Here is a 27,682-nt window from a genome sequence, read left to right on the forward strand (position 1 = left end):
ATTGTTATGTTGTCCGGATAACGATACTTGTTTAAAAGCCACTCTATCATTGTTACAATTCCTGGCTGAAAAAGGGTGCAAGGTGAATAGAACTAAGTTACAGGTATGCCAGAAAAAGGTTGTCTTTTTGGGCCACTGTATATCCCAGGGTACTCGACATCTCACTGAAGACCGAGTCCAGGCCATAAGACAAATGAATATCCCACGCAATTTTAAGCAACTTCGTATGTTTCTGGGAATGGTATCATATTGTAGACAATGGATACCACATGCCAGTTCTCTGATGCAGCCATTATATGATTGCTTGAAAATAGTACCCTATGTACTCACAGAAGCAGGTCATGAATCTTTTAGCACCTTAAAAAGGTTACTGATTTCGGCACCTGCGATCGGGATCCCTGATTATACCAAAACATTTCATTTGTACATTGCTGAAATCACGGGACACGCAACAGGGCTGTTGACACAACAACACATCAAACAAAGGCCGGTAGCATACTTCTCGGCGGCCCTCGATCCTGTCTCTAGAGGATCACCGTCCTGTGTACGAGCAGTTGCAGCAGTGTCAATTATCATTGACAAATCCTCAGAAATTGTCTTAGACAATCCTGTAGTGGTACATACCACACATGACATACACGCCATCTTATCACAGGTCCAACCAAAACACATATCAATGGCAAGGCAGCTGCGTCTACAATGCACTTTGCTCCTACCCCCCAATGTTACCTTTCAGCGATGCACTTCTTTTAACTTAGCACAGCTTTTACCATTACAGACAGATTTGACAGGGGGGAGTAATGATGATAATGGTGTAGATACAGCACAAGGTACTCAGGATTCTGACACACTTTCATTTCATGACATAACATCTGATGAACACGATTGTTTTCAACTTATGGAACAAGAAACCACGGGGTTCCCACATGTCACAGACATACCCATTGCAAATGCAGAACACACACTGTACATAGATGGTAGTAGATTTGCCGATGACAAAGGTAAATATCACACAGGTTATGCTGTGGTAACGGACACACAGGTAATTGAGGCAAAGTCACTACCAGCACACATGTCGGCACAAGAAGCGGAACTAACCGCTCTAGAGAAAGCCCTAGAACACTTAGAGGGACAAGAAGGGAACATTTACACTGATTCCGCATACGCCTACGGTGTGGCACATGATTATGGCCACATATGGAAAGCTAGAGGTTACCTTACAGCAGCAGGCACACCTGTTAAACATGGTGAAGGAATCAAAAGAGTCCTGAACAATCTTCAAAAGGTTATAAGAGTAGCCATCATGAAGATAGCGGCACACACGAGCGCAAAAACAACTGAGGCAAAAGGAAACGCATTTGCAGATTTAACTGCAAAGAAGGCAGCTCTAGGGGAAGTAAGCCCTGAGACCTTAGCCACGGTACAGGTGAGTATGCCCGAAACCACATGGCAGCAGCTAATGGAACTACAGGAACAAGCAGGGGCTATTGAGAAGGACCGTTGGGTTAAGGAGGGAGCTGCACCAGGCCTTGACAATGTATGGAGAGAAGGAGACAAAATATGTCTACCCGGTTCTCTATACCCAGCAATGGCAGCGGCTGTTCACTTACCCACTCATGTCAGCTCCAATTCTATGTATAGGATTGTAAGCCAAGGATGACTAGCCCCTGGATTCAGTAGTACTGCAAGGAACTACTGTGCTGCATGCCAAATCTGTCTGATTAATAACCCAGGACAGAGAGTGAAAACCCCACGTAAACATCAGGTCCGGGCCCAATATCCCTTTCAGAGACTGCAGATTGACTACATACAAATGCCTAAGAGCGGCCCCTTTGAATTTGTTCTCGTGTGCATCTGCCTATTTTTCAGGCTGGTCCGAAAGTTATCCTGTGAAATCAGCTACGGCAAAAGCCACCGCCAAGAAACTGATTACTGAGCTGATACCTAGGTTTGGTCTCCCAGAAACAATAGAATCAGATAGGGGGACACATTTCACGGGAGAAATAATGCAAAATGTGATGGCAATGTTAGGGGTTCAACAAAGTTTTCATACTCCTTACCACCCACAGAGTTCAGGATCAGTAGAAAGAGTAAATGGTACAATCAAGCTGAAAATACAAAAAGCTATGCAGGAGTTGAACAAACCATGGCCTGAGTGCCTAGCTTTAGCTTTGTTCTCTATTAGGTACACCCCAACAGGAAAAACAGGGTTATCCCCATATGAAATACTGTTTGGAAGTGCACCTAGATTAGGTTTATATTTTCCTCAAAGTATGCAATTACAATGTGATAGTTTAACTACGTATGTAATACAGTTGCAACAGCGTCTGACTAAAATCCACAAGAGTGTGTATTCTTCTCTTCCAGACCCTAATTCTGTCACAGGTACACACGATCTACAACCAGGAGACTATGTGTATGTAAAGAAACATACCAGAAAGACACTGGAACCAAGGTTTGAAGGTCCTTTCCAGGTGCTATTGATTACAGCAACCTCAGTGAAATTGGAAGGGAAACCTACCTGGATCCACGCTTCTCATTGTAAAAAGGAGCCAGTTGGCAAATGACAACATGTATCTTTTTATTGTTTCAGTAATCCTGGCTAATAGTTTGGTTACCTCACAGAATAAAATACACAAGGATGAAGGATTTTCTAAAAAAATGTTATTACTGAAGTTTAAATATGCTTATGCCCAGAAGTCAGGATATGAGAAATGTTGGATTTGTAGCAAATTACACCCCAGCACAGCAAGTATACCACTGATGGCAGTTCCTATAAACTATACTGATCTTGCTAACAGTAGCATTAACATAATTAGAACAAATACCAGTAAGACAGTAATGTTTAAGTTAAATGGTCTCGCCTTTTTCCCTGATTGGTGTTTCAACTTAGGGAACACAACGGGAGGAAATGGAGAATGCCAAGACAGCAAGTTTAATTTGTCCATTGTCGTATTAAATGGAAGCTTCTATCCCAGTAATTCCAGCACACACCAGACATTATCTGACTTCCTCACTAACATTGTGGATAATAATGTTAGGTGGTTAGTATCCAACTTATCCCTCTATGGATACACCTCTCGTTATAGAAATGATATCAGTTCAAGATCAGTAGCACTGGGAAATAATATATACATCTGTTGTGAGGATAAATGTTATACTTGGATACCTAGAAGAGCTCAGGGATGGTGCTACCTCGCAAGTTTAGTACCAGTAATGGGAGTAGTAGGTGATGAACGAGGTGATCACCTATTAGAAGCTAGCATGCATCCTAGATATCCCCTCAGGTATCGTAGTAAAAGAGAAATATTCCTGAAGAAGGACATGGCATGGGCTTGGTTCCCGTCCTGGACAGGATGGGGTATAGACTTAATGAAAAGACTAAATAACTATACAGGAATTATTAATGATGTTTTGGAGAAAAACTCTGATGACATTACTAAGTTAAATCTGGAGACCAGAGCCATCAGACAACAATTAGAATTACATGAATTAGCAATTGAAAGTATGAGTGCAGCACTGACAGGACTCTGTGAAACTACTGAGGACTATGAGTGCTGTACTTGGATACATAACACCAGTATTGAGGTACCTGATTATTATGACATCATTGCACAACACCGTACGGAAGTAAAGAATTTACAAGAGAAGGCCCGAAATATTGGTCGCGACTGGGATCCGTTTGGTGGAACTTTTAGTTTCTCAGGGTTATTCTCTTGGGTTAAGAAGGCAGCAATGACGATTATAGTGGTGCTCTTATTCGTATTTTTCTTTTATGCATGCTTTAAACTGCTCATATGCTTTTGCAAGAAAGCCAAGGTAAATGATGCGGAAAAGATGGAACTTTTGTGAAGATAGGTAGATTTAGTTTCTTGACATCACCCATCTGTCAGAAAAGCCACTCTTCCTGAATTTTAGATGTTGGTACTGTCCAGGGGGATGGGTGTATACCCCTCTGACAACTCGCGGTCAGGGAGAGTACTCTGGATATAGGCTGACTAGAACTTGTTCAGGTGGACCCAGGGCAAGAGGGAGGGGTGATGTCAAAGGGGGAAATGTAAGGATTGAGGTATGTTGAAACAAAATGGCTGACCGTATGTCATACTAAATACATGTATTTTTCTATCCTTCTCTGTAAAATAAGGATTCGTCATCTTTAGTCACGTACGCATAAGGAGAGGCCGCATCAGCCCTAAAAAAGCAGTCTACGCCCAGAAGATTGTCTTATCAGCTGATAACACCCGGAGAATTGTCTTTACTTTGAAAATGTTGTTTTTTTTACATTTGCTGATGTTTGCCCTTTTCTGTCTATAAAAGATGTAATAAAGAAGCCTCAGAGCCACAGTCAGTCAGAGACAGTCAGAGTTAACGACGGACTTCTGAGCAGAAATACTGAATATCTCCGTGTCTCTTTGCTCGGATAAGAACTCTAACTAACAATTGGGAAACGGTAACATAACCTGACAAATAGGTGACTTGTTGAGGTCACACCTAACAGCGGCTTCCCCCTGGGCAGCCAATACGGTTGCTTCACCTCTCCGCCAATCCGGTCTTAAAACCCGCTTTCTGATGGCTGGGAGGAGAAGCAGGAAGACAACAGCGAATGTGAATTCACTATAGTCCCACAACTGGGTGGGCGCAGGGCACAGTGCTCTGCGTCCCGAGTCCACTCTTTTTTTTAAGCCAATTAAAGCCTCATACTCTAATCACGTGCTTCAAAAAAATAAAAATAAAATAAAACTCCATTGAAATGCATGCATCTGGCACCCTGAATGTAGATTATGGGCCAGGCACATGGATTAAGGGGGTGGCACCCCTGTGCCCCAAATGGAGCGGCCGCTATGCCGTATAGTCAGATTCTAATGAGTACGGTGAACTGTACGGCTCCTTCACCCGGGCGCTCGGCTCCATGTATAGCTGTTTAACTTTTATTTTAAACTAGCTCTAAGCTGCATGCAGACAGTATAAAGTTAATGAATGCGTATCGGCTGTACAAACTCACCCTCACACAGGTATGATTTTATTATAATATATAAATAAAAATCATATATATATATATATATATATATATATATATATATATATATATATATATTTTTTTTTTTTTAAAGAAGGGGCCCTGTGTGCTGCACTGGGCTGAGCAATCGTGCCATTGAGCCCTTACAGCTCAACATAGGTGTGCGCAGCCTATTGCATTAAGGTGTGCACCCCAAAGCTCAAACACACGTGCCTTTCTCTGCGGCCTCAGCTGTACAAGGCAGTGAATGAATGAGAAAAGCCCTGTGTTGAGAGGCTTCCCGTTTATTCACAAACTGAAGCATACTAAGCACAGTTTACTATTCTTCAGTTATGGACACAATGGGGGTTATTTACAAAAGGCAAATACACTTTGCACTGCAAGTGCAGTCGCTTTAAATCTAAGGGGTAGATCTGAAATGAGTGGAAGCTCTGCTGATTTTATCATCCAATCACGTGCAAGCTAAAATGCTGTTTTTTTTATTTTCCTTGCATGACCCCCTCGGATCTACAGTGACTTTACTTCCAAGTGCACTTGCAGTGCAAAGTGGATTTTCCTTTAGTAAATAACACCCAATAACCGAGTATGTTCATTGTGTTAATTTAGTAAAAAAATGGGGCTTGTAAATTAAATATTTACTATCCCCTGCCCCCCCCCCCCCATCCTGAAACATCCCCGCAGCAGCCTGGGGGGGGGGGGGGGCGGGAAAAGGGAAGCCAGCAGCACTGTGGGGCGGGGGACCAGCACTGCATATATTGGTTAGGGTGTGCCCAGGCACCCCCTGCGCACGCCTATGCAGCTCAATGTAGTTTGGACTGAAAATGATCCAATGTGCTTTTATATACTGCAGCACTCTAGCGCCACTAAACGAAACCTACCTGCATGAATATAAATACAATAAAAACACCATAAATCTTCTGAATTTAATGCCCTCTTCATGATAAACGCCACTGTTAATAAAGTTCTATGCCTTATCTATTCTGGGAAACCTAGCATCCAGATTAGCTGCTGTTTCCACTCTCATACTTACATAGTAGGTGAGGTCAAAAAAAGACACAAGTCCATCAAGCCCAAGTCCATCTCGTTAGACTTATTTAAATAGGTAATCTATAACAACCAATCAGCATTTACTTTACCGACTCCAAACCATTACAAGATAGCGCTCGATAGCTATAGGTGCAAAGTATTTGTACTTTGATCTAGTTACTGAATAATACATTACACATCACACGCCCGCACACACACCCCGACTTATATCTCCAATACTATTTATCTCGGAGGCCACACAGTAATTACAGCTCAAACTGGTTAGCAAGAAACCTTAACCTTTAATTATCAAGTAACAATAATTTCAGATGCTGTCATCACTCCATTGCTTAGTAAGTGAAAGTTGTTGCCAACGCTCAGTGGCATTCATAAGAATAGACACTGAACTTCAGACATCACTTTCTAATTGAATTTACAAATGCAATTCCCAATTACTCACAGCAGCAGAGTGATGGAAGCAAAATAGCAGTTTTAAAACACAATCTCAATTAGGCTGCAGTCACACTCTTTGCAGCGTCTTTTGAGCACTTTCCTTTATTTTTGGGCATTTTTATGTGCAACATTTGTGTGTTTCAATGCACGTTTTAGCGCATTTTTATACAGCGTTTTTTTTTTATTAGCTAATAAACAATCATCTGTTGCATCATTTGTTGCTAAATTTTTCAGAGTATCTATCAGCTTTTCTTTCTTTATTATTGTTCACTTATAATTTTTTTGTTGTTGTTAGGTTAGAGTTAAGGATAGGGTTAGGATTAGGATTAGGGGTTAATATTAGAAGTTATAATAAGTAAACACCCTAATGCCGCATACACACGATCGGAATTCTCATTGGAAAAAGCTCTGATGGTTATTCCGACAGAATTTGGATCAAGCTGTCTTGCCTACACACAGTCACATCAAATTCCGATCGTTTATAACGCGATGACGTACAACACGTATGACGTGACTAGAAAAAGGAAGTTCAATAGCCAGTAGCCAATAGCTTCTGTCTCATAGTTGAATCTGAGCATGCGTGATTTTTGGCATGTCGGAATTGCATACACACGATCGGAATTACTGACAGAAAGTTTTTCCGTCTGGAAAATTGAGAACATGCTATCAATTTTTGGCTGGCGGAAATTCGGACAGCTAAATTCCGATGGAGCATATACACGGTCGCATTTTCCGATGAAAAGCTCTCATCTGTCTTTTTCTGGCCAGAATTCCGATCGTGTATGCGGCATAAGAGTCCATTCACACAGGGGCAAGATCCGACTTAAAGTCGCCCCTAGTCACCTCAAGTCACGCTACATGAAAAAAATCAATTTAAGTGAATGGATCCATCTAAAATGCACACTACTGCAGTCGCTCCGACTTCAGAAAAGGTTCCTGTACTAGTTCAATCTGACTTCTAGGTAACTTCTAGGCAACTTGAACCCCTAGAATTCAATGGAAGTCACCTCAAAGTCGAATCTCCATCTATATTGAAGCGACTTTACAGGAAAAGTCACCCCTCTAATAATAAAAACCGGCATGGGTTCCCCTCCAGGGGCAAACTAGGCCCTTAGGTCTAGTATGGATTTTAAGGGGAACCCCCTACACCGAAAAAAACGGCATGGAGTCCCCCCAAAATCCATACCAGACCCCTATCGGAGCACACAGCCCGGCCAGTCAGGAAAGGGGTTGGAGATGAGCGTTCCCCCCCCCCCCCCACCAGGCTGCATGCCCTCAACATGGGGGGGGTGGGTCCCAGCATGCCCCCGGGACTGTGACATCATAAGGGGCGGGGTCACCGAGTGACATTACCCGGTGACCACGCCCCATGCCTATACAACTCATTGCGCAACTCCCACACGGAATTACAGCGGGAGAGAGAGTGTCGTGTCAACATCGGAAGAAGAGAAGAGGGATCAAGACGACGGAGAAGACCGGGCCACCACTAGCAAAAGAGCGGCAAAAAAGAGCAGAAGATAGCGGAGGAGCCCGACACCGGGAGAAGAACCGCAGACCTGAAGAAGAGGCTGGAGACCTGGAGAAGAACCGGACACCAGGGGAAGAGGCCGGAGAGAGTGGAGAAGTCGGAAGAGACCCCCGGAGATTCCTAATAAATTACTTTAAAAACCGGTCTAGTGTGTTTTTTTATTGACACTTTTTTCCCTCAGGTGAATGAGTAGGGGTACGACGTACCCCATAGTCAATCACATGGGGGGGGCGGGATGCGGGGGCCCCCTTATTAAAAGGGGCTCCCGGATTCTGATAAGCCCCCCCGCCCACAGACCCCGACAACCAATGGCCAGGGTTGTCGGGAAGAAGCCCTTGTCCTCATCAACATGGGGACTTTAGCCCGATTTTCTTATAGTGTACCCCACTTTAGTGTCTCAAGAAATTAGATAGGCCGTCAGTACATCAGGTGTGATCAATTTTCAATGACTGGCACCATAGCTTGTAGACTAACTTTCATACAGACTAAATCATATACACTAATTTGGGCTATTTTTACCAAAGATATGTAGCAGTATAAATTTTGGCCCAAAATTTACGAAGAAAAAAAAAAAATACTTATTTTCAAAATTTTTGCTTATATCGTAAAAAAAAAAAAAAAACCCAGAGGTGATTAAATACCACCAAAAGAAAGCTCTATTTGTGAGAAAAAGAATTTGATAATTTTAATGTACAGCCTTGCATGACTACGCAGTTAAAATAACAGTGCTGAATAGGAAAAATGGCCTGGTCATGAAGGGGAGTAAATTTCCCGAAGGTCAAGTGGCTAAAGTGGACCTTCACTCCCCAAAACCGTTTTGCATCTTTGCAGCCCCCCCCCCCCACTCCATAATCGTAACAGCCATTTTTTGGCCTGACCCTAAAGCCCCATACACACTATTAGATTTTATGCAGATTTTTGTCTTCCGATTTAACAAAACCATATAATATGAGGTCAAGCCTTAAAAGTTTAAATTTGTATGCAATCACGCAGGCCCTTGCACTACATGGTTTTGGTAAATCTAAAAGACAAAAAAATCTGCAAAATAGTGTGTATGGGGCTTTACTCTATTCTCACCTAGGCAAGCATGGCATATCCTGAGAGTCATTGTTGTGCAGAAAGTGGTTGAAAGAGGGTAGACTTGGCAGCGTGTGATCGGGGGGTCGGCAACATGAGCCTAAAAGACATGGTACACAGCAGAACACTGGATTTCCAGTGAGTAGGAGAAGGTAAGAGGGGGTTAAAGCAAATATAACCCCAGAGGGTGAAGTTCTTCTCTAAGGCTGGGATCACACCTATGAGAATTGGATGTGGCTTTCTCCGCATCCAATTCACATGACAGGAGATTGTGCCCGGCTCTCTATGGAGCTGGTTCACATATCTCCAGGGCGGCTGCAGAGAGGCTTTGCACAGGAACGCTGTGCATCTTTGGTTCCATTTCAGGGCCAAATTCAGCCCCAAGTCGTCCAGGAAATGGAAAAGAGTGACGCACCGGAGCTCTGCTGCGAGCCGCATCCGGCAGCAGTGTGAACCCAGCCTTAAAGTCACTTTGAAATTAGAAGTAATAGAGATCAGACAATAGCAATAATTTGCAAAATAGGACAACTCGGAAGGGCAGAGCATTGGTTTTAGAAGCACAATATTACAAACAACATTAGGTATGAGACATAAAACCTGTACTATGAGAAAAAAAGGGGACTGCCCCTAATGATCTCCTTCTGATCATAACTGCATTATTTACTCAGGTCAGTGACTCAGGACTCAATTAGAAAAGGATGGCAGCCAGACATTAAAGCAGAACTACAGGCATAATGTTTTTTTTTTTTTTCCCAATTTGGATGGGAGGGTTATAACCCCTGACAGTTTTCTTTAGCCATCTGTGTCCCATTGGGGAGATTTCCCTTCACTTCCCGTCCCCAAAACAGGAAGCGAGAGCAAATCCCTGCAAATTAAGAAAATCTCTTGGTGCCCCCCAGGTCACCAGAACTAGTGTGCCTATTGGAAGATTTCCCCTCTATTACTTTTCTGAAGCCAACTCAAAATGTCGGATTTTCTTTTACTTTCAATATTAATGGTAAATAGGACAAACAGAGAGGGAGAATCCCCCTAAGGGGGGCAGAGGTAGCAATAAAAACCTCATAAGTGTCATCATCCCTCTTCAATTCTATCTGAAACAAAAAAAAGCTATAGTTATACTTTAACCACTTGCCCTCCAGAAGATTTACCCCCCTCCCAATCCCCCATGACTAGGTCATTTTTTGCATTACTTTCAGTGCTGGTTCACATTAGTGCACTGTGCGAGATTGCATGTGATTCGCACCACACTGCAGTGCAAGTCACATGCGATGCAATTTCAGCCATACAGATAGTATGGCTGAATTATCATCGCATTTGGACCATGCAGGACCCTTTTTTTGATCCGCACCAGAATCAGATCACATGGGTGTTCACACCCATCCGATCCGATTCCTCCACAGCCTAATCGACCATTGCGCAGTTGTGCGGCGCTTTACCAAAATAAAATGTCTGTCCTTTTTTCCCCCCACAAATAGAGATTTCTTTTGGTGGTATTTGATCACCACTGTGGTTTTTATTATTATTATTACAGGATTTATATCGCGCCAACAGTATGTGCAGCGCTTTACAGGGCAAACAATACACTTACAATATAAAATCAATACAGAAGGGATCAGAGGGCCCTACTCATTAAAATCTAGAAGATTTTTTGTGCTATAAAACAAAAAAAAAAGACCAAAACTTTTGAAAAACTAAAAAAAGATCTAATTTCTTTATCAATTTAGGCCAATATGTATTCTGCTACAAATTTTTGGTGAAAAAAAATAAAATAAAAATATCCCAATAAGCGTATATTGATAGGTTTGTGCAAAAGTTACAAACTATGGGATATTTTTTATTTTTTTTTTCAAAGTAAAAACAGTGCATTGGCACTGAAAACTAACAGATCTGCAAACTTAGAATGTCTCCTATGAAAGACAACTGTCCTCACGTGAGCCTTTGCTTTGTCCACTGCAGGTAAAAGCAACAGATCCACTTGAATATAAAACATTGGTTACAGAAAAAATGCAGCAAATAGGATTTCCTGAAGGACTGATATAGGTTTACCTAGAGAGCCACCGCTACCCACCTAGAGTAATGCTAAAGTATTCCAGAGGTAGAGTATATGATCATATTGAACCAGTAGACCCTTCACCCTTCATGGATGACATATGTACAGGATACAAGGTCACACCAAGTAAATATTTGTGACAGTGTTACAATGTTACCAATCACATGTGAAGGGAATATAGACCGGTGGGGCAAAGGTGCTAACTGGTATCATTTCCTATTGGGCAGAAGGCTGGGGTGTGTTACTGGTCACCGGAGAGGACTTGTAAACACAGATTTTATGAACACAGCCATACAAGGACCTTGCTGGTAGTGTAAAACTTTGCCTGTACTTCATCTGAACTCAGAGATATATCGGAGAATGGCCACATGAGCTGAGATGTGTGTGTATATATTATTTGTAGTCAAAGTCTTCACTCCGAAATACGATAACCCTAATACCAAGACCTGAGGTGTGCCTTGGCCTGTATGGTCGGTATGCCTAAAAGAGGGCATACCCGGAATGAATATGTATGAAATGTAAATGAAATGATGAAAGTATGGGGGAATCGGTGGGTGGGAACCCAGAAAACGAGCCGATAATGGCTCTGAGTAAGGAGTAGGGATTTAAAGCCCTCAGGCGACTCCTACAAATTCAGGCTAGCCAAAGTCTTCACTCGGAAATACGATAACCCTAACACCAAGACCTGAGGTGTGCCTTGGCTTGGCTGGTCAGTATGCCTAAAAGAGGGCATACCCGGAATGAATATGTATGAAATGTAAATGAAATGATGAAAGTATGGGGGAAGGGTGGGTGGGAACCCAGAAAACGAGCCGACGAAGGCTCTGAGCAAGGAGTAGGGATTTAAAGCCCTCAGGGCGACTCCTACAAATTCAGGCTAGCCAAAGTCTTCACTCGGAAATACGATAATCCTAAATACCAAGACCTGAGGTGTGCCTTGGCCTGGCTGGTCGGTATGCCTAAAAGAGGGCAAAAGGAGACACTAAGTAGGTGATGTGAAAGCTACAAAGAAGGGCCAGCAACAACCATTAGTCAGAAAATGCAGATGCCTGGATGACTACAGAAAAGGGGGTTTACATATGTAGCTGCTAAAACTGAGGCTCTCCAGTGCCCCATGAACCTGATGAAAAGAAGGGACCCCCTGTGCGGGACCTACAAAAGTTGCCTCCAAACCAGATGAATATTCAGAAAAGGGGTTTAGGATACGAGCCTGGTTTGGCAAGTAACATGGACATGAGAACAAGCTGTTTGTAGTGAGAGGATGGAGAAAGAGCAGACCCAAGGAATGTTGCAGAGAAGGACAACTACTTTATTCTAACACCATGACTGTGGTACAGAAATATAACCACGAACCCCTGGCTTAACCATCTGTTCAAATGAAGGGGAATTTGTAAGCGTGGTAAGAGAACTGCCTAGAGCGCTAACTGGGAACTGCTCCAAGGGAAGGAGACAGGAAGTCTGAAACACCACGAAAAACCTGGCTGGCAACTGGTAGCCGTGCCAAAGAGAACATCTCAGACTTCCCTCCCTTGACGGCTTAGAGAGGCTGAGCTGCAAAAAAATGGACAGACTGACAGGAGTTTGTAGGTCCTGAAAAGCTGGTCACCTGATAGATACTTCATGGAATTGGCAGATAAGGCCAAATTGCTGATGCAATAAGCAGCGAAAGCCAGAGACATGAACCTATGAAACCTTCCCACTAGGGATGCACCGAAATTTCGGCCGCCGAAACATATCGGCCGAAAATGCCCTTTTCGGCAATTTGCCGAAAGAGAAAAACGGCCGATAATGGAGCCGAAAATGGGGCGGGGCCAGGGTAGGGGGCGGGGCTCCGCCCCCCGCCCCTGGTGCGCCCATCATGAAAAGCTATATCTATATAGTGCGGGAGAGCCGTCTCCGCCGCCTGTTTGATCACAGCGCGGGAACATCACAGCTTTTATTTCAATAGCTGTGTGTTCCCGGCCGTGCGCCATCACGTACAGCTCCTCCCCCTTGTCAGGGCACTTTGATAGACAGATCACCCGTAGGATTGGACGGATGATCTGTCTATCAAAGTGCCCTGACGAGGGGGAGGGGCTGTACGTGACGGCGCGCGGCCGGGAACACACAGCTATTGAACTGCAAGCTGTGATGTTCCCCTGCTGTGATCAAACAGGCGACGGAGGCGACTCTCCTCCTCTTCTCTTCACAGGTTAGCTGCTATTAGAGGGGACACACTGGCTGGCTGCTATGAGGGGACACACTGGCTGGCTGCTATGAGGGGACACACTGGCTGGCTGCATTGTATCATGTGTCATGTATCATGTGTGCAATTTCTGACCATCTCCTGTACCACGTCCCCAGTCTCTGACCATCTCCTGTACCACGTCCCCAGTCTCTGACCATCTCCTGTACCACGTCCCCAGTCTCTGACCATCTCCTGTACCACGTCCCCAGTCTCTGACCATCTCCTGTACCACGTCCCCAGTCTCTGACCATCTCCTGTACCACGTCCCCAGTCTCTGACCATCTCCTGTACCACGTCCCCAGTCTCTGACCATCTCCTGTACCACGTCCCCAGTCTCTGACCATCTCCTGTACCACGTCCCCAGTCTCTGACCATCTCCTATATAAAAATATTTTTTAAAAACAGTCATTTTCGGTATCGGTGCTGTTTCGGTATCGGTTTCGGTTTTCGGCCTAGTGTATTTTTCATTTTCGGTATCGGTTTCGGCACCAAAAAACCCATTCGGTGCATCCCTACTTCCCACCCTTGGTAGAAGCCCTCGGAAAAAGTCTGGATAAGAACCATTGGCCAGATCGATCACCTGTGACCAAGCTAGGCCCCAGTTCTACCTGCCTTTGCAAATAAATTCCAACATCACCTTCAGGTGTACTGAGAAGAACAGGAGCCACAACTAACACCTCTGCGCAAGCCGAGCGGGCTAAGATCCCCTCCATCCGGTCTAACAATTGTCGTATAGACGTGAGAGCGCATAAAGTACTGCATGAATCTGGGTTGAAGAATCATGCATAGAAACATGTGCTGTGCTGGCGAATGGAAGAGGTTGGGATTAAACACCTAAAAGTACTGCCCCCTCACAGCTGAGGCCGGGAAAGGGGTACACCAGTGATAACTAAGCTATGAGTTGGTATGGTCCCACCCCTTGATGATGGGGTGCCATCATGCACTGAAACCCCTATGCGGCGGTGGAGGAACGAATGTGAAAAGGCAGCTTCCGAAACACACGGCATACCCTGATCTACGGAAACACAAACTAGAGTAATGAGAACAGACAACCAACACATGAAATAACAACACCACTACGTACCTGACGAATATGAGGATGTGGGTACAGAAATGGCAAGAGCAACAGCGTGTAATGTGAACCTAATGATGACACAACCCTAGTGTATGTAATGAGCAAGCCCGAGCAACCTGTAGCACCAAGACAGGTAAATAAAAACGAACATTCAGGGCTGAGGTACCCACAAACGGTGGTTGGTAGTAGTAAAGGTGTAATGGTGAACATGCATGTATGACGTATGGTATACGGGTGAGAAGATTGTGGAACGACAATCAATTAAAAATGCAACCTCAGCCCGTATGGGTCCGCAGACATGACAGACCCTGAATGTGAGCTCTAGCTAACAGAAATGCTATGAACAAAATGCAACAACAGAATCAACAGACACAGGTAGCAAAACAATCCCTCAGGGCTAGTGTACCCACAGACCGTGATGAGTAGACATACAAGTGTAATGAAATGAGCATACATCGTATGACGTATGTTATACGAGTGAGAAGATTGTGGAAGAACAACCAATTGAAAAGAAACCTCATCCCCTATGGGTCCATAGGCGTGATAGCCCCTGGATTGAGCCCTAGCTAGCAGAAATGCTACGAACGAAATGCTAAGACAGAAAAACAGACACGTAGCAAAACAAACCCTCAGAGCTAGTGTACCGACAGACCGTGGTGGGTAGACGTACGAGTGTAACGAAATGAGTGTGCCTCATATGATGCATGTTATATGGGTGAGAGGATTGTGGGACGACAATCAATTGGAACGAAACCTCAGCCCGTATGGATCCGTAGACGTGACAGATCCTAGATGTGAGCACTAGCTAACAGAAATGTTACGACAGGGAAATGCGGCAAATGAAAAGCCATGACATGGAAATTGCTATGACAGGAAAACTGACAGCAATGCAACGAACGAAAAAAAACAAATGATTACAGAAATGCTACGACAGAAAATGCCTACGACAGGGAAAATGCTGCGACCGGAATGCGATACAAATGAAATGCTGCGACAAGAAAAACTACGAATGAAATACTTCAACAGGAAAACGCTACGAATTAAGTGCTAATGACAGGAAAGCTACGAATGAAATGCTGCGACAGAAAAATGCTACTGATGAAATGCTGCGGCAGGTAAATGCTGCGAATGAAATGCTGTCACGGAAAAACGCTGTGACAGAAAAACGCTTACGACAGAATGCTGCGAAAGAAAAGCTATGATAGAACATGATAGTGACAGACACGCTATGACAAACACGCTGTTTGACCGAGCTGTTGACAAAACCGTAATGACAGAATCGTGCTGCTAACAGAACACGCTAATGACAGAAACTGCATGACAAACACACGCAAAGACAGGCCACGCAAAGACAGGCCACGCAAAGACAGGCCACGCAAAGACAGGCCACGCAAAGACAGGCCACGCAAAGACAGGCCACGCAAAGACAGGCCACGCAAAGACAGGCCACGCAAAGACAGGCCACGCAAAGACAGGCCACGCAAAGACAGAGCCGCTACTGACAAAACATGCTACTGGACAGAAACAAAACAACACGTCATATGAATATAGACAAGGAGGTTATGCCACACAACAAACCTGATGACTCAAAACCTTGACTTATTACATGGTTATTTTCAACTGTACAACACACATACCAAATTTATATATGCTGGCCAGGACAGAGAGCTGCCAGACAGAGGGACAGTGCCTGGAGGACCCAGACCGGCAGCATAGCACAGAGCATGGAAGCCCCCCCACCCAGCCTTCCAACACACACACACACACACACACACACACTCTCTGCGCTGTGATTTCACACTATTGATGTTTACATATTGGCTGTCAATGAGCCATTCTTGCGACGGTGGTGCAGAATAACCTTCAATGACTGAAGGCTGAGTTCATTCAGTTGCTACGCCGCCATGGCATAAATGACACATTTAGGGCGATAGGTAAACCTCTATTTTGGGTGCCTCAATAGTGTGTAATAAGCAGAGGCAGTGGCACAGAATTGCCTTTTATTGTTCTGGTTCTGCACATTGCTGTCGTTTACTTGTGGGCCCTAAATTCACAAGGCGTCAGATCTCATATTTACACTAAAATGCAATAAATAAATGTTATCTTTAAATGGCCCTTTAAGAGCTATGGGTGGAAGTGAAGTTTTGACGTCGCTTCTGCCCTGCAATGGTATGGAGATGGGTGGCCATGTTTCCCTCTTATCTCCATGCTCAGCAAGGGACAACATCCGATTACTGTATCTCTTGGTTACAGGAGAGGCAAGCGGGGAGGGGGGGCCCTCTCCCACCGCTGGTGATCTTGTGGCGTATCCACCACAGAGACCACCATTATCGGAAAGTGGACTGCCGGCCAAAGAAGAGGATACCAGGGTTATGGCAGCTAGCTACTACCATAACGACAATATTCCTCTTCAAATTTAGGCGTATATTGGCATGCGGCGTTCCATAAGTGGTTAAAAACCAGCAGCTACACATACTGCAGCCGCTGGCTTTTAATAATAGGATACCTACCTGTCCTGGAGTGCAGCGATGTGAAGTTTCCATCAGCTGTTGGGTGCTGCCGCCTCCATTGCGGGAAAGGGTACCTTGCAGTGTAGCCTTTCAGCTTCACACCGGGATCCCTACTGCACATGCGCGAGGCTCCGCTCCTCCCTCCTACTGGCCTGGCGACAGGGGAAGGAGGGGGAAGGTATGTTTGTTGTACAGTTGAAAATAACTATGTGACGTCAATAGCCACGGCTGAGGCTCCGAGAAGTGGGAAAGGATGCCTGTCCCCCAGATGAGCGGAAGTTCCACTTTTGGGTGGAACTCCGCTTTAAACACTCATGTTGGGATGCCTATGCACGAAACTGTTGATTGCGGTACATGTTACGTTACATATCACCTTGCACAAAATGCCTCCTAGATTCAAAGCAAATTTGTCAAGCCCTGTTTTAATAGCAAAAATCTAGAAACTATAAAATGCACTAAACAGCAATGGATCGCATGCAATGCTGAATTAGGCCATGAACTGGTGGCGGCACACGTGCAGCTGCTCCGTGCTGTGGCTGCGACGTGACGTCACAAACACATTCACACGCTATAATGAACTTCTTATCTGAGACAAATTTTCTGACTACGGCCTATTTCACATCGCGTGAACTTGTTTTTTTTTACCCTGGATCTTATGATATAAGCTAGAATGACATCTACTACATTCATTTTTTTTTTTTAGGCACAATATAAGGATTTTTTGTGTAAAAATAGCAACGTATTAATTATACATTGCTGCAGAAAATAGAACACATTTGTTTATATGTACAACGTAATAATGCCTTACCACACATTGTCATTTTTTTTCCTTTGGCTGTGCATGACTGCTTTTTACTACTTACAGCAGCCATTATGTTCTGTACATATATGAGGTCATCTGTGTACACATTGGCATATGGCAGGGATGGGCAACATTAGAGAGGTGGCGATCTACCTGAACAACATGGAAGATTATCAAAAAAATCACCAGGTTTTTTTTTTTGCCTGCATGGGGGATGTACAGGTATTCTGTGCCTTCCTGTGCAGGCAGTTACATTCATGTCAATTGGGATGCAGCGGCTGCACAGACACAGTTGCTGCTCCCAATCTGACATCCATGTGGGTGCACAGACCTGAATGTAGACATTGTGAGTTCAGGGACATGCACCCACATGGAGGTTTTTTTACAATTTTTTTTGGGGGGGGGAGGCCGTAGTCAGAAAATACTGCAGCTGCTGACTTTTAAAATAGTGACACTTACCCGCCCAGCGCGCCCGCGATGTCGTCATCCGAAGCCGATCTCTCGATCGTCTCTTGGGTGCTGCCGCCGCCATCTTGGGTATGGGAATCAGGAAGTGGAGCCTTTCGGCTTCATTTCCCAGTTCCCTACTGCACATGCGCGATTCGCGCTGTGCAATAAGGATGGACCCGCTGTCTCTGGGATCCGTGTGTTTCCCAGCAGGCAGCGGGGGACTTTCGGAAAGGGGCGTAGATTCTGCGGAAAGGGGCGTACCTTCTGCAGAATCTACGCTGGAAGTGGGTGCAGATACCTGTACTGTACAGGTACCTGCACCCCCTCCCCCCTGAAAGGTGCCAATTGTGGCGCCGGAGGGGGGGAGGATTCCAATGAGCGGAAGGTCCACTTTAGGGTGGAACCCCGCTTTAATCAGCCACAGAACCTGTGTAACTAATATGTGTTCCGTTTTAAAGGGATTAAGTGACAACTCGTGCGGGTGTTTTTGTGTTTGCCAGGATTTGGGTCTCGCATCTGCCCCGTGTAACATTTGTACTTTGCTTAATTGATATATTGCTCTAAAACTTGTTTTTCTTCTGTATGTGATTAATTACACTGTTACTGATCACATGCCAATCAAATTACAGATACCTTCCTGATGAAGCGACTCAGTCCGGGAAACTAGTTGAGATGCTGTCTGTGATCAACTATCTGACTGTGATCTTCCCCACCTGGAGAGTATTATCTTAGTGATAAACATGGACTCTTATCCATGTTTTTAATTTAGCATTGAAATTTCTGTTATGCATCAATAAAAACTTCTGTACTATTTTATACAATTGTTCATACATTTGAATTTATCCTCATTGTACTGTACTGAGATAGTCCATTTGCTCCTCATTTTCTCTTAGTGAGACCTGGCTGGGGATCAGAGGCTCCCAACCCCTTTATTGCTAATGTAACAAAGGTGATGTTGCGTCAGCCGCACATGTGTTCCACCGCTACCAGAACAGAACACCTGCAGTCAGAAGAAGTCAGCGGACATCTTACTACACCCAGCTACGTCTTGAATTTCAGAGTCATTTTGGCAAGTGAGCGTATATAAAATATAGTACAGGAGGTCCCCGAGTTACGAACCTCTGATTTACGAACAACTCCTATTTATGAACGGCAGGTGGCGCCGGCGGACACGACGTTGGAAAACACTGTTCTGCGCATGCGTGTCCGAATTACGAACAAATCCCACTTAAGAACAAACAGGCAGTCCCTAACCTGTTCGTAACTAGGGGACTGCATGTATGTTGACATCTGTGACGCCGTTTTGATGTTACATTTTGAAAGAAGCTGGACGCCAGCAGCAGGAAGGTGGTGGAGGCCATGTTGGTACACCCCGCACTGCTCAGCGCTAAACCTTTAGGCTTTCAAAATGAAACATCCAATGTAGTAAGATGTCCGCTGCTGCCTTCTTCTGACTGCAGGTGTTCTGTCAGATTAGCAAACCCAGTAGCGGTGGAACACGTGTGCGAATGATGGAACGTCACTTCCATTACCTAATCTGACGGGTTTGCTATTCTGACAGAACACCGGCCAGCAGCACTACAGGGAGAGGGGAATTGTTCAGCTGGTTTTGCAGTGGTGTTTGAAGATGCCCGAGCTCATCCCTGCGATCTGTTGGTCATCTGCCCATGCTCCACTTGTAGATCGCAATCGGAGGGTTGCCAACCCCTGGCCTATGACAACAAACAACATTGTAGAAAGTAGGAGGGGCCAGAATGACACAGCAAAAATTAGAAACGCGATAAGTGAGGGTAGAAGGTATGCGAATATAACTGAGAACATAAACACCGCTTGTCAAACCTGTCACAGGTAGAAAACGTGTTCTGGGGAACTGGGCTTTATGAAGCTTACCTGACACACAGATTAAAACTGATCCTGGCCAATCCCACAAAGCATGAAATCTAAAGCTGGCCATACACCTATAGATTATCTGCAGATTTTCTATGGTTAGATGGAAAAAGTGCAACAGATTGCTCCATGTTCACTAAACTGTGTGGATGGAGGAATCTCCCACTGTTTCCATCTAACTATAGAAAATCTGCAGATAATCTATAGGTGTATGGCCAGCTTTTGACTGGTAAATGATGCAGCCTTCATAGTCACTGTGTTTACCCTCAAAAAAGTGTCCTTTAAACTGAATATAGAACCTTAAAAGTGAAAAAAAACTTTTTTTCTAGCTTTTTCTGTATACAAAGACTGATGATTATTCTAGGTGGAGATCACTGCTGGTTAAGGTAGAAATCCTGTCCAGTATGGCTGTGCCAACCCCAGATTCGGATACATGGAACCAACACTGTCTCGGTGCTGAACTCTGATGGAATTCTAAAGGGCATTTACATTCCCCCGTGTCTAATCAGCTCTCGGTGCCTGGCTGTCCTGTGTGGCAGGGGTGTCTGGTTCACAAAACAGAAGAAAAAAAAACACAATAACACAATTCACATTCATGTACTTACCTTTGTACTCTAGCTTTGAGGATATCTCCATCTATAGGAAATGCTGCCACTCACATCTGCTAGTCACAGGGAGAGCCATCCAGGATGTTCATCTATAGGAATATGGACACTAAACTCCTCCATACAAACTTCATCATTGCTCTGAGCGGAACCAGTGCAGAGAAAGCAGCTGTACACCCCCCAGACATGTACAGAATACACAGACCACCATGTGCTGGGAAGAGCAGCCACTGCTTTCATGCTCTGCAATACACACGGCCTCTCCTACTCTATACGAGTAACACAATAAACACACTCATCGCCTATTTCATTTTCATGCTTGATACACTTCGCTGCCTCTTCCTCCACAGCAGCCAAGCCTCGGTCTGAGTAAGTGAAGCCAAGCCTCGTTCTGAGTGAAGAACGCCAAGCTTCGTTCTGAGTAAGTGAAGCCAAGTCTTGCTCTGAGTAAGTGAAGCCAAGCCTCAGTGAAGCCAAGCCTCGTTCTGAGTAAGTGAAGCCAAGCCTCGTTCTGAGTAAGTGAAGCCAAGCCTCGTTCTGAGTAAGTGAAGCCAAGCCTCGTTCTGAGTAAGAGAAGCCAAGCCTCGTTCTGAATGAAGAAAGCCAAGCCTCGTTCTGAGTGAAGAAAGTCAAGCCTCGTTCTGAGAAGAAGAAATAAAGTTTTATTACTAGCTCCGCAGTCAGAGCTAAGGAATCACTTGTATATTAAAGCGGAGGTCCACCCTAAAGTGGACCTTCCGCTCATCGGAACCCTCCCCCCCTCCGGTGCCACAATCGGCACCTTTCGGGGGGGAGGGGGGTGCAGTTACCTGGATAATCCAGGTAACTGCACCCACTTCCGGGATAGCTCTCTGCGGAAAGGGGCGTAACTTACGCCCCTTTCCGCAACTGCCCGCCCCTTCCCGCAAGTGCCCCGCTGCCTGCTGGGAAACACACAGATCCCAAAGGCAGTGGGGAGCGTCCTTATTGCGCAGCGCGATTCGCGCATGCGCAGTAGGGAACCGGGAAATGAAGCCGAAAGGCTCCATTTCCTGATTCCCATACCCAAGATGGCGGCGGCAGGACCCGACAGGCGACCTAGAGATCGGCTTCGGGTGCCGACATCGCGGGCGCGCTGGACAGGTAAGTGTCACTATTTTAAAAGTCAGCAGCTGCAGAATTTGTAGCTGCTGGCTTTTAAAAAAAAAAAAAAACGCGGAGTCCCGGTGGACTCCCGCTTTAAAGAGGAAGTAAACCCTGATGAGTTTACTTCCTCTTTCATTCCCTGCAAAGGTAAAGCATAATGGACTACTATGCATCGCATAGTAGCCCATTATGTGTCACTTACCTGACACAGGAGCCAGCGAAGTCGCCGCTGTCCCCTGTAGTCCGCCGCATCTATCTTGTTGGTGGGGTCTCGCAGCTCCGCCGCTGTCATTCGGTGAAGGCGCGATGACGTCACTCCCGCGCATGCGCACGGGAGCCGACACGCGCGGCAGCTCCGTTGCTGAGAATGCCGCGCTCGGTGCGCCTGCGCGCCGCTGTCTACGGTGCATGCGCCGTAGACAGCGGTGCCCGTTTTCGGGCAAATATCTCCTAAACCATATAGGTTTAGGAGATATTGCTTGGACCTACAGGTAAGCCTTAATCTAGGCTTACCTGTAGGTCAAAGTGGTTTGTAAGGGCTTACAACCACTTTAACCTCCTAAAGAAGGATTCCTGTCTGCTCACATAATTTGTAATAAAATAAACATCTTTGCCATTCTGAAGCTTCCCTCAAACCGCTTTGCATATTATTTTATATATACTCTGATTCTGTACTTGAGCATATGCTGCAGAAGTCTCCCTCTACTGAGTCTGGCTGCAATCATTTTAACTGTGGGCAGCTGAACCTGCTGCCTGTTGACGTCCTGGATTTACACATAGGCACACCTCCAGCTCTGCAGCTCTCATTCTCTTATGACTCACCCCACTCCCTTCTTGGCAAACACTCACTAGGGTAAGAGAAAGAGAGCTGTGAGTGAAGTCGTAAGCCAGCAATGTGCAATTAGCGGACCTCTAACTGTTGCAAAACTACAATTCCCATCATGCCTCTGCCTCTGAGTGTCATGCTTGTGGCTGTCGGAGTCTTGCTATGACTCATGGGACTTGTAGTTCTGCAACAGCTGGAGGTCCGCTAATTGCATATCCCTGTCATAAGCCTAGGCTACAGGTAGGCAACGTTGCCCCTCCAGCTGTGGTGAAACTACAAATCCCATCATGCCCCTACCTCTAGGAATCATGCCTGTGATTGTCAGGGTCTTGCAATGTCTCATGGGATGCATAAGAAGCCCAGAGCCCCAGCAGTAACCCTAGGTTCATATATCCATATTTTGTGTAGGCCATGTTTGTGCAGGCATGGCATCCCATTCGAATGAATGGGCTGCTGTGCCTGGGTTTCTGCAAAAAAATTAAATAAAAATGCATGCACTTTTAAAGTGATTGTAAAGGCTCATTTTTCTTTTTTAAATAACAAACATATCATACTTACTCCACTATGCAGCTTGTTTTGCACAGATTGGCCCCAAACATTGTCTTCTGGGGTCCCCCGACGGCTCTCGCGGCTTCTCCGTCCATCAGATAACCCCCTAGGTGATGCACTCCCCCGGGGGGGTTACCTTGCGGGCGCGCTCCCGAGTCCAGCATTTTCGTCCATAGACACGAATGCCGGACTTGGCCCCACCCCCAGCAATTGCGTCATTGCATGTGATTGACAGCAGCGGGAACCAATGGCTGCACTGCTATCAATCTATCCAATCAAGAGCCAGGACCACGTGGAGAGAGAGAGAGCGTGTCTCCACCGATAGAAATACAGGGCTCAGGTAAGTAAAACAGGGGTGGGGGAGCTGGGGGGCCGGTCCCTGCCAGGTGTTTTTTAAGTGAAAACCCCTTTAAAAACCGCGCCCGCATACATGTTCAATGAATGGCAGCCCCACGCGTCTTCTAAGAGCAGCGTGATCTGGCTGTGGGTGGTTGTGGGTGCGAGAACAGATGTGCAACCAGAACGCACAGTGTGGGCTAGTGTGAACCTAGCCTTAATCATAAAGCAGAACTAAACCAGTCAATTTTTCAAAAAACAGTTATGTTCCTGGAATGCCAGGATTGCTAACTGTCACATTGTCGCTTGTGTCCTCAACCAAACTGTCAAACCAGTAAGTGGCGGGGAGTCATAACTGATCACATGTGCAGCACCATGGCAGTTGCAGATCAAACAGAAGCAGCTTCCTTGGCTGTAAAGGATTGGTGTTGAGAATGCTAACTGTCACATATACTCTCAACCAAACTGTCAAACCATTAAATAGCTGGTGGCCTAACTGAGCACATGTGCATCAGTTGCAGATCAAACAGAGGCTAAGGTGGCAGCTTCCTTGCTGAAAAGGATAAAAGGAGGGTTTAGTTCTGCAGGGCCAGTTCACACCATAGAAACACAGTCCGGATGCGTTCCAGATACTTGTCTGCATGTGCGTTTTTGCACTTTATGCAATTTTTGTGCATTTACCTTAAAAAAGAACATGTGTTCCAGTGAGTTTTTGGTGCATCTGGTGCGTTCCGGTACGTGTTTGATGCTTTTTACCACATTCCAGTACAGTTCAGTTGAGAAAAAATGCAGCAGGCTCTACTTCTACTCTTTTTTTCTGGAACACACTGGAACTGAGCGCACTGGTGTGAACTATGCCATTGAAAACCATATAACCTACTATGCAGTGCAGTGCGTTTTTTTCTGCATCAAAAACGCACTGGACTGCATGTGTTGTGAACTGGCCCTAAAGTAGTTATAAACCCCTGCCCAAAACATTGTAAAAATACAGTTCCTTTTTTCTTTCTTCACACCCTGCTGTAAATGGCCTAGGAGGGCATGTAGTAGCTAAGGCAACATCACAGGACATGGGACATATTGCGACTTAGTTCTGCCCTGTGATGATACTAAGAGAAAAGATCACGTGACCTAAAAAGTAAGCTGTGTAAAGAAAGTGTAGATATGCTGCCCTCTACTGTTTATATGTTTAAGTAACTGTTCCTTGCTGTTTACCACAGAGTTAGCTGGCTATAGACAGATACTTCCTTTCCTTTCTATCTGGGTCAGAAACCCACCCAGACTGGAGGACTGTGATACAGGCATACCCCCACTTTCAAGTACACAACGGGGTTTATTTACTAAAGCTGGAAAGTGCAAAATCAGGCTTACTTCTGCATGGAAACCAACATCGGTGTCCGCAGAACTTTTTCCAAGGGGGGGCATCGTGGAGGGCATTGGGGGGAGAGCATTGGGGGGAGAAAGAACAGTGGGGAGAGCACTGGGGGGGACAGAACAGGGAGGAGAGCACTGGGGGGGAAAGAACAGGGGGAGAGCACTGGGGGGAGTGGAGGGCACTGGGGGGGGGGAACGGGGGGAGAGCACTGGAGGGAGTGGAGAGCACTGGGGGGAAAGAACTGGGGGGACAGCTGGGGGGAAAAACAGGGGGGAGAGCACTGGGGGGGAGAACAGGGGGGAGAGCACGGAGGGGAGAGGACTGGGGGGAGTGGAGAGCACTGGGGGGGAACAGGGAGGGAGAGCACTGGGGGGGAACAGGGAGGGAGAGCACTCGGGGGGAACAGGGGGGAGAGCACTGGGGGGAGAACGGGGGGGAGTGGAGAGCACTGGGATGGTGGCTAGAGAAGGAGAGAAGGATGGAGAGAGTTGGAAAGCAGGGGGGCAGCAAGAACGGGGGAGGAGAAAACTGTGGGGGGGGGGGCAGGAGAGTGTGGTGGTGGTGGAGGAGAGCACTGGGGGGGGCAGGAGAGTGTGGTGGTGGAGGAGAGCACTGGGGGGGCAGGAGAGTGTGGGGGTGGAGGAGAGCACTGGGGGGGAGGGCAGGGAGCACAAGATGAACTGGGGGCAGTAAAATAAGTTTGATAGGAGAATTGGCAGGCGGGCCCCCTGCAGCCCCCCCCCCCCCCCCCGATCCTCCTATCCAGGCACTGTGGCACACAGGGTGGGCTGTACGGGTGGTATCTCCTCCTCTGGATCACAGCACTGGCTGGCTCTGTGTTCGGCGGCCACTCTGTGACATGGCCCCGCTCCCCAGACTGGCTCATGTGATAGGCGGAACGTTGATTCTCTCTACTATCACACGAGCAGGTCTGGGGGGGCGGGACAGTGTTACAGTGCGGCCGCCAAACACAGAGCCAGCCAGCGCTGTGATCCACAGGAGAGAGAGGAGGATGCAGCCGCCAGTGGACTCCGTAAAAAAAATGCATCATGGTGGCGGCGACGGCAGACCCTGCTGGCTGCTGCAACACCTTGGGGATTCCAGGGGGGGGGGCACTTGACCCCCCTTGCCCCTTGCTGCGGATGCCCATGGAAACCAATCAGCTTCTAACATCAGCTTGTTCAATTAAGCTTTGGTAATAAAACCTGGAAGCTGATTGGTTTCTATGTAGAAGTGAGCCTGATTTTGCACTTTCCAGCTGCCATTGTGTATTTAAAAGTGGGTTATGCCTATATATATATATATATATATATATATATATATATATATATATATATATATACACATGCACACGCATGCACGCCCACATGTGTGTTTAATCTTTGGGGGAGTACACCTTAATGCAATAGGCTGGAAACGTGTGTGTATATATATATATATATATATATATATATATATATATATATATACACATATATATACATAGAGAGAGAAAAAGAGACCGAGAGTTTCCAGGAAGTAGACACAGAACTGAGCCGCATGATCTTACGCACACACACACAGGAGCTGCTGTTGTGCTGCTGTATTTCACTCAGACCAGAAGTAGAGACTATTGGGCACATATTTCTGTTCAAATAGTTTAACTGCAGCTGCCCAAAGCTTCTTTTTGGGTATGATCTAAGTCCTTGTGAAAGACATACCTCTGTCCTGTTCTTATTGTCTCACATGCACAGTGCCAGATAGCTAGGCCTGTGCTACTGTATGTAAGTAGGGTTGCCACCTGTCCAGGATTCACCCGGACAGTTCGGGTTTGGAAGCATGCATCCAGGTTTCAGACTGCCTGAAACCCAGACACATTATTCAGACTGGACTATGGCTTGAGCTTCCCAGCAGGGTTACTAGCTGCAGTTATCTAAGCTGAGAGTGTCTGTTACACCCTCTTTCACACTGCCTAAAGCCAGCAAACCCCCCTCCCCCCAAACACACACACAGACAGGAGAGGAGAGAGGGCTTGATCTGTACCCTTTTACTCCCTTAATTAGAAGTCCAGCAGCCTCAGATACATCTGGCTGAGAGTTGCTGACTGCCAAGGGGTGAGTGATCTCACCATCCATCCCTGTCTGTGATTGAAGTCTCCCCCCTTCTCTCTCCTGCCTCTGAGAGAGTACACTAAGGTAAATCAGGGTTCTCAGAGCACCCCTTACATCAGAGTTCCCCTTTAGACCAAAGGGCACAGTGTTCCCTCTTACATCAAAGTCCTCTCCTTACATCAGAGTTCTTAGTGTTCCCCCTTAAATCAGGGTTCCCAGAGCATCCCTTATGTTAGAGTCCCCAGAGTTCTCCCTTACAGTGAAAGGGAACTCTGCAAGTTCAGATGTAAAAGGGGAACTCTTGTTATTAATGTCATATGATTAGAAATGTTATTTAATAACAAAATATATGTATAGTTTATACAAAAAAATAATAATTGTTGTGCGCCGATAAAGTGTTCAGGTTTGACTTGAAGAAAAGGTGGCAACCCTATATGTAAGTAGTGGTCACCATCCAGTATATCGGTAAGTGAACCTGTTTATTGTGATAGTAAGCCCTTGTACACACGATCGGAGATTCCGACGGAATGTGTCCTATCGGACCGTTTTGTCAGATATTCCAACTGTGTGTGGTCTCCATCGGACTGTTTCCGTCGGAATATCCGACGGAGCAACTTTTCCAACTTGGCGGTAAAATTTTTTGACAAAATGCTCCGATCGGACATACTCCGATCATG

The 27,682-nt window shown here is 45.8% G+C and overlaps 2 protein-coding genes across 2 annotated transcripts in view; one reads left to right on the top strand and one right to left on the bottom strand.

Annotated features, from left to right (window-relative positions):
- SAMD8 (sterile alpha motif domain containing 8) overlaps window positions 1-21,145 on the bottom strand; it is an 87,464-nt gene extending 66,319 nt beyond the window's left edge. The window contains exon 1 of the mRNA XM_077454029.1: window positions 20,708-21,145. The gene's annotated coding sequence lies outside the window, so the exon portion shown is untranslated. The remainder of the gene's footprint in view (window positions 1-20,707) is intronic.
- The window catches only part of LOC143930085 (dual specificity protein phosphatase 13A-like), a 190,289-nt gene that overhangs the window by 133,985 nt on the left and 28,622 nt on the right, over window positions 1-27,682 (top strand). The gene's annotated exons all lie outside the window — the stretch shown is intronic.

The sequence above is a fragment of the Lithobates pipiens genome, unplaced genomic scaffold (genome assembly GCF_037356315.1).
Source record: "Lithobates pipiens isolate NorthernLeopardFrog02 unplaced genomic scaffold, aLitPip1_a1.2 Scaffold_25, whole genome shotgun sequence".
Classification (NCBI taxonomy): domain Eukaryota; kingdom Metazoa; phylum Chordata; class Amphibia; order Anura; family Ranidae; genus Lithobates; species Lithobates pipiens.